Source organism: Leucoraja erinacea, chromosome 34 (genome assembly GCF_028641065.1).
Source record: "Leucoraja erinacea ecotype New England chromosome 34, Leri_hhj_1, whole genome shotgun sequence".
NCBI lineage: Eukaryota > Metazoa > Chordata > Chondrichthyes > Rajiformes > Rajidae > Leucoraja > Leucoraja erinaceus.
The window spans coordinates 1650560-1665996 of record NC_073410.1 but is presented as its reverse complement, the minus strand read 5'-3'; the positions used below and the strand labels follow the sequence as shown (position 1 = coordinate 1665996).

General features: G+C 46.3%; 1 protein-coding gene across 2 annotated transcripts in view; it reads left to right on the top strand.

The window, feature by feature from the left end:
• Nucleotides 1-15437, top strand: part of ndst2a (N-deacetylase/N-sulfotransferase (heparan glucosaminyl) 2a) — a 185217-nt gene that overhangs the window by 49285 nt on the left and 120495 nt on the right. For both annotated transcript variants that reach the window (XR_008726152.1, XM_055661626.1), the window contains exon 3: nucleotides 6652-6699. The gene's annotated coding sequence lies outside the window, so the exon portion shown is untranslated. The remainder of the gene's footprint in view (nucleotides 1-6651; nucleotides 6700-15437) is intronic.

The window sequence follows — 15437 nt, the reverse complement described above, 5'->3', positions numbered from 1 at the left end:
ATCTTCTTTTCAATGGCGCAGATGAGGCTCTACAGTGCAGATAGGCAACAGGCCCACCGGCCCACCGGTTCCATGCCAACCAGCGACCCCCGCACACTAACACTATCCTACACACTCTGGACAGACAACATTTCAGGTCGGGACTCTTCCTCAGACGCTGAAGATGAATCTCGATATGAAATGTGCTGAATTCCCCCAGTACTTTGTGTCATTGGATGAACTGTATGTGTGGTTGTGCCGTGAACACTGTTTGCAGCTCGTTCATGCAAGTGTGTGTGTGTGTGTGTGTGTGTGTGTGTGTGTGTGTGTGTGTGTGTGTGTGTGTGTGTGTGCGTGCGTGTGCGTGTGTGCGTGCGTGCGTGTGTGTGTGTGTGTGTGTTCGGCTGGAAGTGCTGTGAGATTGGATTTGCTGCCTGCACTCTGTTTGAAGTGCTGTGAGATTGGATTTGCTGCCTGCACTCTGCTTGAAGTGCTGTGACCAGCAATCTCCCATAAACTTGTTCTATCGTACAGATGAGGGACACAGAAGCCGATTAACCTACAAACCTGTACGTCTTTGAAATATGGGAGGAAATTGGAGCACTCGGAGAAAACCCACAGGGAGAACGTGCAAACTCCGTGCTGACAGCACCCGTAGTCAGGATCAAACCCGGGTCTCTAGCTTGTGATCCCCAGCATGTTTCCTGCTCAATTCTTTGTGTAAAGCGGTTCTGAAATAATGCCCTTTTAATAAGAAACATTGGGATTGTATTTCTAAATTTCCACTTGCAGCTGGGTGGGGTGGGCTTAATCAATACTCACCTTGAACTGCGTACATTTCATTGTTAAGTCAGAAATGAAAGAGAGAGACACCGTTCCCAGTGAAAAGAGATCTTCCTGTAAAAGCATAACGCAGAAACATTATGCTGTGTGACTCGTGTATTGGAACTGTGCATTCCGCAGCATCAGAGTGCCTCCAGCAGTTACAGCTGTGGGAACACACCTAGAGATGGAGTTGACAAAGCACTTGCTTTGTGCATTTGCCTAGCTATCGTATAACATGTAATTCAGTGCTGATGGTCAGTGCTCATACTAAACTGCAGACTGACTAACCCTAACCCTAATGCCACCATGTTCAGGAACAGCTACGTTCCTACAGCCATTAGGTTCCTGAACCAACTGCACAACCCTAATCCTACCTCTACCCTAATCCCACCTCAACTCTAATCCAACCTCAACCCTAATCAACCCTAATGCTACCTCAACCCTAATCCAACCTCAACCCTAATCCAACCTCAACCCTAATCCCACCTCAACCCTAATCCCACCTCAACCCTAATCCCACCTCAACCCTAATCCCACCTCAACCCTAATCCCACCTCAACCCTAATCCCAACCCTAATCCAACCTCAACCCTAATCCCACCTCAACCCTAATGCTACCTCAACCCTAATCCCACCTCAACCCTAATCCAACCTCAACCCTAATCCAACCTCAACCCTAATCCCACCTCAACCCTAATCCCACCTCAACCCTAATCCCACCTCAACCCTAATCCAACCTCAATCCTAATGCTATCCTAAACCCTAATCCCAAATCAACTCAAGTCAAGTTTGTTTGTCACATACACATACAAGATGTGCTGTGAAATGAAAGTGGTAATGCCTGAGGATTGTGCAAAACACTACAGTACAGTATAGAACAGAATCAGAATCCTACCTCAACCCTAATCCCACCTCAACCCTAATCCTACCTCAGCAATGGAAAACTCTGACTACTTCTTGGACTACCATGGACTTGTTTTCTAATTGTGTTTTGTGTACAGTGTCTTCATTGTCATTGTCTTGTAGAATTCATTGTCTGAGTCTAAGATTGTAGCTGCACCTCACTGTAATTGTGGAGATAACTATCAGTAATTACTTGGTCAATACTTGAGCACCAGTGTTAATGTGACTGCAGAACACAAAAGGAAATGTGTTTGCATCCAGCTGACCATTGGTTGAAGTTGAGACGAGAAACTGCAGATGCTGGAAACTTGAGCAAAAGCAAAATGCTGGAGGAACTCAGCAGGTCAGGCAGCGTCTGTGGAGGGAATGGACAGATACTTTTTTTGGTCAGGAACCTTCTTCAACTATTGGTTGAAGTTCACATGTAGATTTATTTTTGTCTTTGGCTTGAAACCCGCTGAGTTACTCCAGCACTCTGTGAAACGTCACCTATCCATGTTCTCCACAGATGCTGCCTGACCCGCTGAGTTACTCCAGCACTCTGTGAAACGTCACCTATCCATGTTCTCCACAGATGCTGCCTGACCCACTGAGTTACTCCAGCACTCTGTGAACCGTCACCTATCCATGTTCTCCACAGATGCTGTCTGACCCACTGAGTTACTCCAGCACTCTGTGAAACGTCACCTATCCAATTTCTCCACAGATGCTGCCTGACCCACTGAGTTACTCCAGCACTCTGTGAAACGTCACCTATCCATGTTCTCCACAGATGCTGCCTGACCCGCTGAGTTACTCCAGCACTCTGTGAAACGTCACCTATCCATGTTCTCCACAGATGCTGCCTGACCCGCTGAGTTACTCCAGCACTCTGTGAAACGTCACCTATCCATGTTCTCCACAGATGCTGCCTGACCCACTGAGTTACTCCTGCATTTTGTGTCTCTTCAAGAGAACTTCATTGCCTATAAGAAGAAAAAGCTTTGTGAAAAACTGAAGTAATGATACATACGATGAGAATGCATGTCTGCCTGTTTTTATGGTTTAATTAACACGCTCTGTAGGAATTCTGTTTGCTTGGACATTGCTCTTATAAGTACAGGTTTGTTTATTGAATAGCTGAGGGCTTGAGGATGAAGCACATTCCACATTCTTGACACTGTTTGTACTGCTCTGTCACAACTGAAGCTGTTGAGCTTTGTGTCCTCGAGTTCTATCTCCTGGGCCCATTTAGCAAAGCGTTGGACTGTAACAAAGAAAAGCCATTAGCGTTCCTTTTCATCAAGCATTTTTCCGTCTAATGAGCCTGCTTCTAAATTAGTTGAATTACAAAAAGATTGCTTGCTGGCTGCTGAGGAATGTATGAAATTGCTGTCAATGTTACATGCATCTTCTAAACGTGGAAGCCTTCATAATTGGAGCAAAGTAATTGTTAGCAAATGTCTTGCTTAAGGGATGCTGATATCACCAGAAACTGCAATTAGATTTTTTTAGTGTTGGTAATTAATTCTTTTTATTTCCTCTTCCCGCTGGTGCTTTGCTGACACCAGGATGTTTCGAGCAGGATCTTGTGTTTCCCCATTCATCAGCTGTGTTGCATCTCAGCATTATAAACTCCACCTGCTCCCATTGCAAGCACACACCCATCATGGCCAAACCTTCACACTTCCTTATCTGTCTATCTCCCTCCTCCCTGACGTCAGTCTGAAGAAGGGTCTCGACCCGAAACGTAACCCAATCCTTCTCTCCACAGATGCTGCCTGTCCCGCTGAGTTACTCCAGCACTTTGTGTTTCAGCTTTCAACAGAGAGCTAGATAGGGCTCTTAAAATTAGCAGAGTCAGGAGATATGGGGAGAAGGGAGGAATAATATCAGCCATGATCATATTGAATGGCGGTGCAGGCTCAAAAGGGCCGAATGGCCTACTCCCATACCCACCCCCCCCCCCCCGTCCCGTCCCCCCCAGGATTTCCGCCCATCCTCTTTAGGTCTTCCAGCATTTCCAGATGTTATACATGTTCTCCAGATGTTATACATGTTCTCCAGAGATACTGCCTGACCCGCTGAGTTACTTCAGCACTTTGTGTCCATTAGAGTTCTTCCAGCACTTTGTGCTTTGCCCCTGATTCCAGTATCTGCAGTTCCCGTATCTCCAGCTGACACAAGACTGCTTGAATGCCCTGTACTCGACAGTTGCCAAAGCTGACCTTGCCTTATACGCTGGTCTTTACTCACCTGTGACAGATACGGCTTGAAGCTGATGATGGATAGATTCCTGGTCAACTATTAACCTGCTACATTTTCAGAATTCCTTAACGAGCTATAACCAGGGACTCGTTCTTTGAGAGTTGTTACAATTTCATTACAAGGGTCAGTGGTTTTGTTAAGAGCCAATCTTTAGTTTGGCCGGCTTCCTTTCATCCTGGCCTTTATTAACTTTGGTTACAACGAATATGTTAGCTGTGTCCATGCCTTTGTTCTCTCATGTTACTGTGTGGGGAAATTGATGATTGCAGCGTGTGTTTCATTGTGAGAGTATGATCTCACACTCAGTCTCCTGTCAGTGTCCTGTTTGTAGTTCTGTACAGTGGAGCATTTTGGCAGCAACTGAGAGAAAGTAAAAATGCCAGGAATCGAACGGGAGCAGGTTTCCTCAACACCTGTGCGTCGAATTCAGTGTAAGGAACTGCAGATGCTGGATTACATAAAAAAGACCCAAAGTGCTGGAGTAGCTCAGCAGGCAGAGCCTCTGGAGAAGATGGATTGGGTGACATTTCAGGTCAGGACCCGTCTTCAGATGCTGCCTGATTTACTCCAGAACTTTGTAACTCCTTTTGTCTTCCACCATTTCCTGGTGCTATCCATGTTCTCGGGAGATACTGCCTGGCCCACCGAGTTACTCCAGCACATTGTGTCTTTTTATTTGTAATCCAGCACCTGCAGTTTAGGGATGGCTCGACTGTAATCAGGTATAGTCTTTCCGCTGACTGGTTAGCTAACAACAAAAGCTTTTCACTGACTGGACCTCAGTCGAATTAAAAACTAAACTCAAACTCAGAGGGTAGGATGAGCAAGAAAACGACAAGAATCGCGATGTGAAATGTTGACCATGGGGTTAAGAGGGAAAGGTTGATCAGCCATGAGAGTAGACAGTAGCCAATAGACAATAGGTGCAGGAGTAGGCCATTCGGCCCTTCGAGCCAGCACCGCCATTCAATATGATCATGGCTGATCATCCCCAATCAGTATCCCGTTCCTGCCTTCTCCCCATATCCTCTGACTCTGCTATTTTTAACAGCCCTATCCAGCTCTCTCTTGAAAGCATCCAGAGAACCTGCCTCCACCGCCACCTGAGGCAGAGAATTCCACTTTTATTTATTTTTATTTTTTCTGGAGATGGGGGAGGAGAAAATGGAATAGACTTGATGGGCTGAATGGCCTAATTCTGCTCCTATCACTAATGTACATGACCACCTCTCTGCCTCCACAGATGCTGCCTGACCCCTTGATAGTTTGTTGTTTGCTCCAGTTTTCAGCATCTGTAAGTAAGCCTGTTGTTCTTCAGTGGCTAGGCAGCGTGCTGTCCTGAGAGTGTGTTCTACCTTCATGCAACTAACCACACCATCAGTATTCTGCTGCTGCTCATTACCACACACAAGGCAGGCAGGCAGGCAGCAGCAAGGCAAAGAAACTGATCATTCCACATTTAGCTTTTGGGCATTTGAGTTTGATTGATACACAGGGGAGCTGGCATATTGCGGTATTATTAAGTGCTTTGTAATATTTTATTGCATGAATAACCTTGCCGGAGGTTGCATGGAATCTTTTGCAAACTCCTGACCCTGATTAGCTTGATGCCTCTGCCTTCACTTCAACAGCTCCTGTTGCAGCATATAGTATTGGTTAAGGCTGCAACCTCTATGATGGCCATGTGTAGGGACACTTACGTTGGGGGCAGTGGTCAGGGTCCTACTGAGGGCAAGATATCACTTTGAATCTCATTGATTCAATATGTAGGAAGGAACTGCAGATGTTGGTTTAAACCAGGGGTGTCAAACTCATTTTAGTATTCACTGGAGTTTAGAAGGATGAGGGGGATTCTTATAGAGACATATAACATTATAAGTAAGGACAGGACAAGCTAGATGCAGGGAAAATGTTCCCAATGTTGGGCGAGTCCAGAACCTGGGGTCACACAGTCTTAGGATAAAGGGGAGGTCATTTAAGATTGAGAGGGTGTGAATTTGTGGAATTCCCTGCCACAGAGGGCAGTGGAGGCCAAATCACTGGATGGGTTTAAGAGAGAGTTAGAAAGAGCTCTAGGAGCTAGTGGAGTCAAGGGATATGGGGAACATGTTCAAGCAAGCAAACAAACCCACAAGCAAACATCCAAGATCTGAGTTTTATATTATAATAATAGATATAATGTCTCTGGATTTCATAGGGACCTTTCTACTCTCAATGACACAAAAAGCTGGAGCAACTGGATGAGTCGGGCAGCATCTCTGGAGGACATGGATGGGTGTTTGGGTTGGAACCCTTCTTCAAACACCTTTGCCTATCTCACCAGGGACTAACTCTACAGAACGTTTTTCCTTCCATTATTTACTATGTAAAAAAATATGTGTGTTATGATTGTGTTTATAATTTGTTTGGTTGTTTTGTTGTTTGTCTTTTGCACAAAAGTCCGCGAGCATTGCCACTTTCATTTCACTGCACATCTCGTATGTGTATGTGACAAATAAACTTGACTTGACTTGACTTGTGTCAACTTGTCTGGCTGTAGATTTTTCTGCAGAATTATATTGATGCTCATCCAGATTGGACCAGACAGTCCACATTGGAGATGTCCAGCCAGTCATGGTCAAAGATCTTAGTAACTCATAAGCATCTCCAAAAGTTTTTACGAATTCTGGTTTTAAGGTTTTGTTTTTCCTGGTTTCAGGACATTGAACAGGAGGGGAAAGTTATTGAAGGTCGCAGGCTCCTGAAGGTAATGCATGCATTTTTACCTCTATCATTCATTTATGAATGTTGGATTGAATTTCAACTTGCGCGCGCGCGCCCAGTTTAAGAATGCTTCAGTGAATAGTCCTGCGCAAAACTACGGGATCTAGTCATGATAGTGCTACATGTTTATAGGCTAGTTGGTTCCAAAATAATCTACAAGGGTTTAAGTAGGAACTGCAGATGCTGGAAAATCGAAGGTAGACAAAAATGCTGGAGAAACTCAGCGGGTGCAGCAGCATCTATGGAGCGAAGGAAATAGGTAACGTTTCGGGTCGAAACCCTTCCGGGTTTCGGCCCGAAACGTTACCTATTTCCTTTGGGTTTCGTCCCGAAACGTTGCCTATTTCCTTCGCTCCATAGATGCTGCTGCACCCACTGAGTTTCTCCAGCATTTTAATCGACAAGGGTAGCTGGTTATTAGATATGTATGTACTTGTGGGTGCGTGTGCAAGAGGTATGTGTGTGTTGGGATCCATGTGTGTGGGGGAGAGGGGGGAGGAGCGAGTATTTGTTTTTCTGCTTTAATGAGAGTTTGTGTGTGTGTGTGAGTGAGGAGGTGTGTGTGTGTGTGTGTGAGTGAGGAGGTGTGTGTGAGTGTGAGTGAGCAGGTGTGTGTGTGTGTGTGAGTGTGAGTGAGAAGGTGTGTGTGTGTGTGTGTGTGAAGGTGTGTGTGTGTGTGTGTGTGTGTGTGTGTGTGTGTGTGTGTGTGTGTGTGTGTGTGTGTGTGAGTGTGTGTGTGTGTGTGTGTGTGTGTGTGTGAAGGTGTGTGTGTGTGTGTGTGTGTGTGAGTGTGTGTGTGAGTGTATGTGTGTTAATATTTTGTGTGTGAATATATGCATGTGTATATGATTGTGTGAATGTGTGTGTGTGTGTGTATGTGTGTGTGTGTGTGTGTGTGAAGTGTGTGTGTGTGTGTGTGTGAGAAGGTCAGTCTGTGTGTGTGTGTGTGTGTGTGTGTGTAAAGTAGGTGTGAGTGAGAGAGAGTGTGATGTGTGTGAGGGAGGGTGCATCTGTGTACAGGAGGGTGCATAACTCAGAGTGGATGTGTGTGAGATTGTCATTGATGTTGCCTAAACCACGAGGGTTCTGAGCTTCAGGGATAGGTTCGTCATGCTGGGTCTTCATTCCATGGAGCCCAGGAAGATGAGGGGGTGATCTTATAGAGGTGTAGAAAATCATGAGGGGTATAGATCGGGTAAATGCACAGACTTTTACCAAGAGAAGGTGAATCCAGGTTTCAAATGACAGGGAAAATTTGATCAGAACCTGTGGGGCAACTATTTCACACAGAGGGTGGTGGGTGTATGGAACGAGCTGCCAGAGGTGGTAGTTGAGGCTGGGACTATAGCAGCATTTAAAAGACATTTGGACAGGTACATGGACAATAATGGAACTGGGCCAAATGTAGACAAAGAGGACTAGCTTAGATGCGGTATCATGGACAGCATGGATGAGTTGGGCCGAAGGGCCTGTTTCAATGCTCTATGATTGTGTGACTGAGAGTGAAGAGGATTTTACAGTTAGAGTCCCTTCTCTGCGGATGTCCCATTGCCTAAACCCACGGCCCCGTTGATGGTGACGGTGGCTTCTTGCGTGCGTGCGTGCGTGCTTGCAGAGAAAACCCGCTGTAAAAGATCAGAGGCGATCAAGGCTCAACCTGTCATGGGAGAACAGTTCTTTATGTGCCAATTGATCAGGTGTATTTACCTTCAGGTAACACACACTGTGCTTGAGAAATGATGGCTCACTCTAGTTGGAGCAGTGCTGTGGGAAATAATGCATCACAGGCAGTTTAAAGACATTCTCCCAAGCTTGAAATTCTTCTGTATACAGAAAAATACCAGCCCCGCGTGGTCCTTGCCTAAAGGGCAGTTCTGATCCACATTCATTGATTTTTCTTTCCTTTTTGGGAGACATTGTCGATGAGTTGAAGCATTGGTGGCTGGGGGGTTGTGTTAAACGCCCATCTCCAGGTGGATGCTGCTGATTCGAGATGCTGCAGTCTTGATCATATCACAAAGCCTCTTTCACAAGAACCATCCCAGGAATGGGTAGGTTAACCTATGATGAGCGTTTGTTGGCACTGGGCCTGTACTCGCTGGAGTTTAGAAGAATAAGTGGGGGGGGGGGACCTCATTGAAACGTACAGAATAGTGAAAGGCCTGGATAGAGTGGATGTGGAGAGGATGCTTCCACTAGTGGGAGAGTCTAGGACTAGAGGCCACAGCCTCAGAATTAAAGGATGTTCTTTTAGGAAGGAGATGAGGAGAAATGTCTTTAATCAGAGGGTGGTGAATCTGTGGAACTCATTGCCACAGACGGCTGTGGAGGCCAAGTCAATGGATATTTTTAAGGCAGAGATAGATAGTTTTTTGATTAGTACGGTTGTTGGGGGTTATGGGGAGAAGGCAGGAGAATGGGGTTAGGAGTGAGAGATAGATTAGTCATGATTGAATTGAGGAGTAGACATGATGGGCAGAATGGCCTCATTCTACTCCTATCACTGATGACCTTATAAGCGCTGGTTGAACTCAGACGGTCAGGCAGCATCTGTGGAGGAAATGGACAGTTGAGGGGTCACAACCCAAAACGTTGTCTGTCTATTCCCTCTCCAGATGCTGCCTGACCTGCTGAGTTTCTCCAGCACTTTGTGTTCTGCTGCAGATCGAGTCTACTCCGCCACTCAATCATGGCTGATCTATCTTTCCCTCTCAACCCCATTCTCCTGCCCTCTCCCCACAACCCCTGACACCTGTACTAATCAATCACCATTTAAAAAATACCCAATGTCTTGGCCTCCACAACTCTTTGTGGCCATTAATTCCGCAGATTCACCACCCTAAAGGGCCTGTCCCACTTCGGGGATATTTTAGGCGACTACAGGAGACTAGACCACATGGTTCCTGCATGGATTTTGAAATGTCCAAAACTTTTCGGTGACAGTCGGCGAATGTTGGCTTGACGCCAATGAGCGTAGTGTGACTTCTCCGTGACTTCGGTGAATTCCATTGGTGACTACCTACGTCAACCTACAGCAACTGGCGACTGAGTTGTCGTGGGTGGACGTAGGTGTGGTCGTAGGTGTGGTCGTAGGTGGACGTCCTAATGGGTCGCTGGTTGTCGGTAGCTTGCTGTAGCTTGACGTTGACTAGGTGGTTGGTTGCTGTAGACATTGTCATGGACATTGCCACGGGGGGGGGGTCCAGTCGCTGGTTTTTCGGTGACCTGTTACAACTATGACCGTCGCCGGCAGTCACCGAAAAAATCACCTAAGTGGGACAGGCCCATAAGCTTGTGTTTGGCCCATATCTCCAATCCTTTCCCATCCATGTATCTATCTAAGTGTCCTTGAACTGTCGTTGTTCCTGCCTCAACTACCTCCTCTGGCATCTCGTTCCTTCTACCCATCACCCTCTGAGTGGGAAGCTTGCCCTTCAGGTCCCTATTAAATCGCACTCCTCTCACCTTAAACCTCTGCCTTCTGGTTCTAGATTGCCCTGCCCTGAGTGTTCCCCCTATGTATTCCACAGTGATGTACAAATAATGTCACCTTGTACAAGGTGATGAAACGCAGCAGTAGACCTGGATCTCAGCTGGAGCGGAGAGCGGGGGGCACATTTTAATGTTAATTATTGCTAAGTGGGGTTAAGATTCAAATTAAACCATTAAGGGTGACATTCCCTTTGTGTAAGAGAGTGTAACTCCCGTGCACCAAGAATGTTTTATTGCATGGCAAGGCTGTTTCTCAACAGCAATAACACAACCTTTAAGTCTGAATTATGGACCCCATTAAATACACTGCATTGTGTGTGTGTGGTGAATTGTAACATTGGATGCAGCAAGCATCCTTCTGTTTTTGGACATTTGACTGCCAGGACTATTTATTACAGAGAGCATAGGTACGTGTGGCTGTGAATCATTTTTCTGTGTTCCTGGATGTGGTCATAATCAATTGCACATTATATGTATTGCCAGATTCAAATGATGATATTTCATGGTAATAAAATATCCGTGACTGACAGCCGGAACAGTGAAGCTGTCGCTGTCAATGTTTGTAGAGCTGCCTTTGCAATCATTGAGTAGTAGATGATACTCATTCAGTTCAGTCCTATCTCTTGGGTTTTCCAGCCATTCCCATCCCACACTCTTCTCCTCCCAGTCTCTACATTATTCGCACATTCCTGGCCATGTGGACTGAGATTGGAGCAACACACCTGAAGCTTGGTCAAGAGGTCAGGGTTCAGAGACACAAATTCGAATCCCACCATTGGACCTCGAGAAATTCAATCACAAACCTCGAGTGACCCAGATACAAACAGTGTTAATGATCAGAGATCGGGGAATAAAGATCTAGAGGTTTCAGCTGAGGGGCAAGGAACTTGAGGGACATGCTTTTCATTCGGAGGGTGGAACGGAAGTCGTTGACGCAGGTATATAACAATATTTAAAAGACACTTGGCCAGGTAGGTCGATGGGAAAGGTTGAGAGGGATCTGGGCCACAAAACAAACAAATGGGTCCAGCTTAGATTGGACATCTTGTGTGGCGTGGATGAGTTGGGCCATGACTACATGACTACATGACTATAAACCCCTCTGCTCTTGTTTGAACGAACAACCTTGCTTTAAATTGGGGAAACAGGGATTGAACCTACAACCCTATAGCTCAAATGAGAACACTCAGCCCACGGGAACCACAGCGCCAGAGATCACGATCTAATCTCACACCCACGTCATCGTATCTCATGTTGGTCTCATGTCGAACGTTACAGAAAGCTGCAGAGGTGGCACATCCTGTCTTAAATGCCGTAGAACAGAAACGGCCTTGATTATACGTTGCACGAAATGGTGAAAGGAGAGGTCTGTAGAATGCTGATGAGGTGTGGGGAGTTTTTGTGATTCCCTCTGCAGAAGTAAATATATTAATATGCTTTTGAACAGAGGTTGGCTAAGCAGTGCCTTTATTGAAGAATAGTGTTGTCGGGGGTAGGGTTAGGACTGGGGTCTTCTTGAATTCCTTCAGCACGTTAGTTTATTGTCACGTGTACCGAGGTGCAGTGCAAAGCCTTTTTGTTGAGTGCTAACCAGTCAGCGGAAAGACAATACTTGATTACAATCGAGCCACCCACAGATGCATGATAAGGGGAATAATGAGCGCGGTGCTTGAGAATCCAGCTTCATTTAGATGTTTGGAGAGGTAATGGTTTGGACAGGTTTGGAGGGATATGCACCAAACGCAGGCAGGTGGGACGAGTGTAGATGGGACATGTTGGCTGTTGTGGGCGAAAGGCCTGTTTCTGCACTGTATCGATCCTGTCCCACTTGCCGGGGTTTTTTTCGGCGAATGCCGGCATCATTGACTGGCGTTTCAGGTCACCGAGAAATTTGTGGCGAGATGCGTCGGCAACGCAGCGTGATGTCGTATAACACGCGGCGTTTTTTCAAGTGTTGCAACATTTTTGCCGCAGCTGGATTTTGAAATGTTCAAAATCTTTTGGCGACCCTGATACGCCAGTCAATGACGCTGGCAGTCGCCGAAAAAAATCTCCAAGTGGGACAGGCCCTTCAGGCACTATGACTCGATCTGCTATCCCTTGTGCCTCTGTCAGCATGCTCTCTCTCCCCTTACTGGTGCTGGTTGCTGGCCTGACGTGTACAGGAGTTGCGTGCGCCAGGGCTGAGGGTTTTCAATGGGGGATATGCAACAAATCATCAGTCTGCAGCCATGCAACTCTGTCTAAGGCAAAAACATTGGATGTGAGCCAATGCATAGTGAAGCACATCTCCATGGTTACCAAGCCCCCTTCTTTATCCCATGCCATGATAAACAAAATGAAGCCACTCCTTTTCACCATTGTGGTCGTCCAACCACAAGTACAGTGTAGTACGGAACTATTATCTACCTCACTGGTGGTAGATATCTCAGGCTATCCTTGATCGGACTTTGCTGGCTCTGCCTTGAACAGTGAAAAAGCTCTTGTTGCATGCTAACCAGTCAGCTGAAAGACAATACATGATTACAATCGGGCCGTCCACAGTGTACAGTTACAGGATAAAGGGAATAATGTGCAAGCTAAAGCCAGTGAAGTCTGATCAAGGATAGTCAAGTCAAGAGAGGTTTATTGTCATATGACCCGGATGGGACAATGACATTCTTACTTGCTGCAGCACAACACAATATGTAAACATTGTACATAACGGGGGCAGAAAAATAAATAAAAAGTTCAATAAATAACAAATATAGTGCAATAGCAGTCTGAAGAAGGGTTTCGTCCCGAAACGTTGCCTATTTCCTTCGCTCCATAGTTGCTGCTGCACCCGCTGAGTTTCTCCAGCATTTTTGTGTACCTTCGATTTTCCAGCATCTGCACAGTTCCTTCTTGAACACTAGTGCAATAATAATATTGTCTTTTGCAGTTCAGAGCTTATTCGTTGTTGCGTTTAATATGGCTGATGGCTGTCGGGAAGAAGCTGTTCCTGAACCTGGACGTTGCAGTCTTCAGGCTCCAATGAGGTAGATAGTAGTTGAGGACTGCTCTGTCTGTGGTGTGTCTTGGGCAGGGTAAGGTGAGATGATTATTGGAGAGGAGATTAGTCAGCACCCTCACACTTACCAACATCACCATCGGAGAGTATATTGTCTTCGACAGCCACTGCGGGTCACTGCCGTGCCTATTGAGGTATGAAAAACTCTTTGGAAATGCAAGCCAATATTTTATTGTTACACACCGGGATAAGAATGAGATTAAAAAGATAAAGAATAACCAGTGAAATTATTAGCATTGGAAGCATGAAGGACCTGTCCCACTTACGCAACCTTTTCGGCGACTGCCGTCATAGATCGTTATAGGTCGCCGAAAATTCTCAACATGTTGAAAATCCAGCGGCGACCAGAACAAGGTACGACTCTCTGGGCGACTACTCACGACCGTACAGGCTTCACCCCGCGACATGTCGCCTGTACGGCCGTGAGTCGTCTCCTACTCACCCAAAGAGTCGTAGGGTCTTTCTGGTCCCTGCTGGATTTTCAACATGTCGCCGAAAAAGTTGCGTAAGTGGGACAGGCCCTTCAAGTCCTCATTGAAAATAACAACATTAATAAGGATGTGCAGAGAAATATCTCCGTGTCAAATGCAATCTTCGAAGTCCTGATGATCAAGCCTGAATCTGCTGCATTAAGAATGAAATTCAAGTTATTTGCTCTCTCTGAGCCAGTGACCTTAATTATGTGGAATAAAACTGCAAAATGCAATCCTTACAATAACCCTTGAGAACCACCAATGCTATGTCAATGAAAATTAGCATCTGATTTGTTCTAATTATTATTTATGTTTTTCCACATGCTTGATTATGCGTCATGATTTAACGCAGGGTATATTTTAATGCTTCCAGTCTCAGCTATAACAAGGATAATAATAGTTTACGCAGTGTGCTGGGGATATCAGAGTTCCACCGCCCGCTTCATCTTGGGGCAGAGTTTCTGTCAACAGTTGAGTCTGAGCATCGGGTCACGTTGCGATATTGTACTTCGATATAATTAAATGTAGTCGAGCTGCTGCTTCAGCCCTGGTTTGCTCCTGGCCATGGGTTCTGTCTTTGAGGAGTTTGCACGTTCTCCCTGTGACTGCGTGGGTTTCCTCCGGGCGCTCCGGTTTCCGGTTAGTTGCCCCCTAGTGTGTAGGGAGTGGATGAGAAAGTGGGATCACATAGAACTCGTGTGAACGGGTGATCGATGGTCGGCGTGGACTCAGTTGACTCTATACTATACCTCAAAGGTTCTAACTCTATAAGTTCTTCTACTTTGCAACCTGGACAAAGCCCCTCGACATTGCAGAAAACCTGGGGCCATTTCTTGCTGCCACCTAATACCAATGCCCATAGTTGTCTTGTATCTTTGGAGTAAATATACACAAGCCCCTGACTTGTGGGAGGTTAGACAGCAAAAAGCTGGACATGACTCCTAAAAATCCCGCTGGGCCCAAGGAACTGCAGATGCTGCAATCTTGTTTTGAACACCAAGATCTCGAGTAACTCAGCGCGTTATGCAGCATCCGTGGAGAAGACCATAAGAAGACTGGGATAGTTTGGGTCGGGACCCTTCTTCAGACAGTGTTTGCCAGTGAGATCCGGCCCCACTGTAGCCCCCGTCAAATCAGAGCTGATGTTTGGTGCAGCGGGTGGAGCTGCTGCCGCACAGCGCCAGAGACCCTGGTCCGATCCTTGACCACGGTTGCTGTCTGTGTGGAGTGCGCACGTTCTCCCTGTGGCCGCGTGGGTTTTCTCCAGGTGCTCCAGTCTTCTCCCCACTACAAAGACATACAGGTTTGTAGTTTAATTGTACTGCAAGTTGTAAATTGTCCCCAGTGTGTGCAGGATCGGACTAGTGTACGGGCAGGTGCAGACTCGGTGGGCCAAAGTGCCTGTTTCCACGCTGTATCTCTAAAGTCTAAATGTCTGAAGTCCACGTTGCCTCCTCTGCGTTGTCACGACTTCACTCTGAGCGCGTACACCTCAGCCGTTGACTGGCTCAGAGTTATTTTTGTTTCCCAGTCCCCATGGCCTCTGCCTGCAGCAGGATTTACAGCCACTAACCGCAGGCATCTGATTAGCTCTGTATCCAGTGAGAATATTGTCGCCATAGTGATTGCTGGCGAGAAAAGGTTTCTTTGAAAGCGAAAGAAGAATGTTCCATCGAGGAGGCCAAAGATCGCAACGTCACTGGC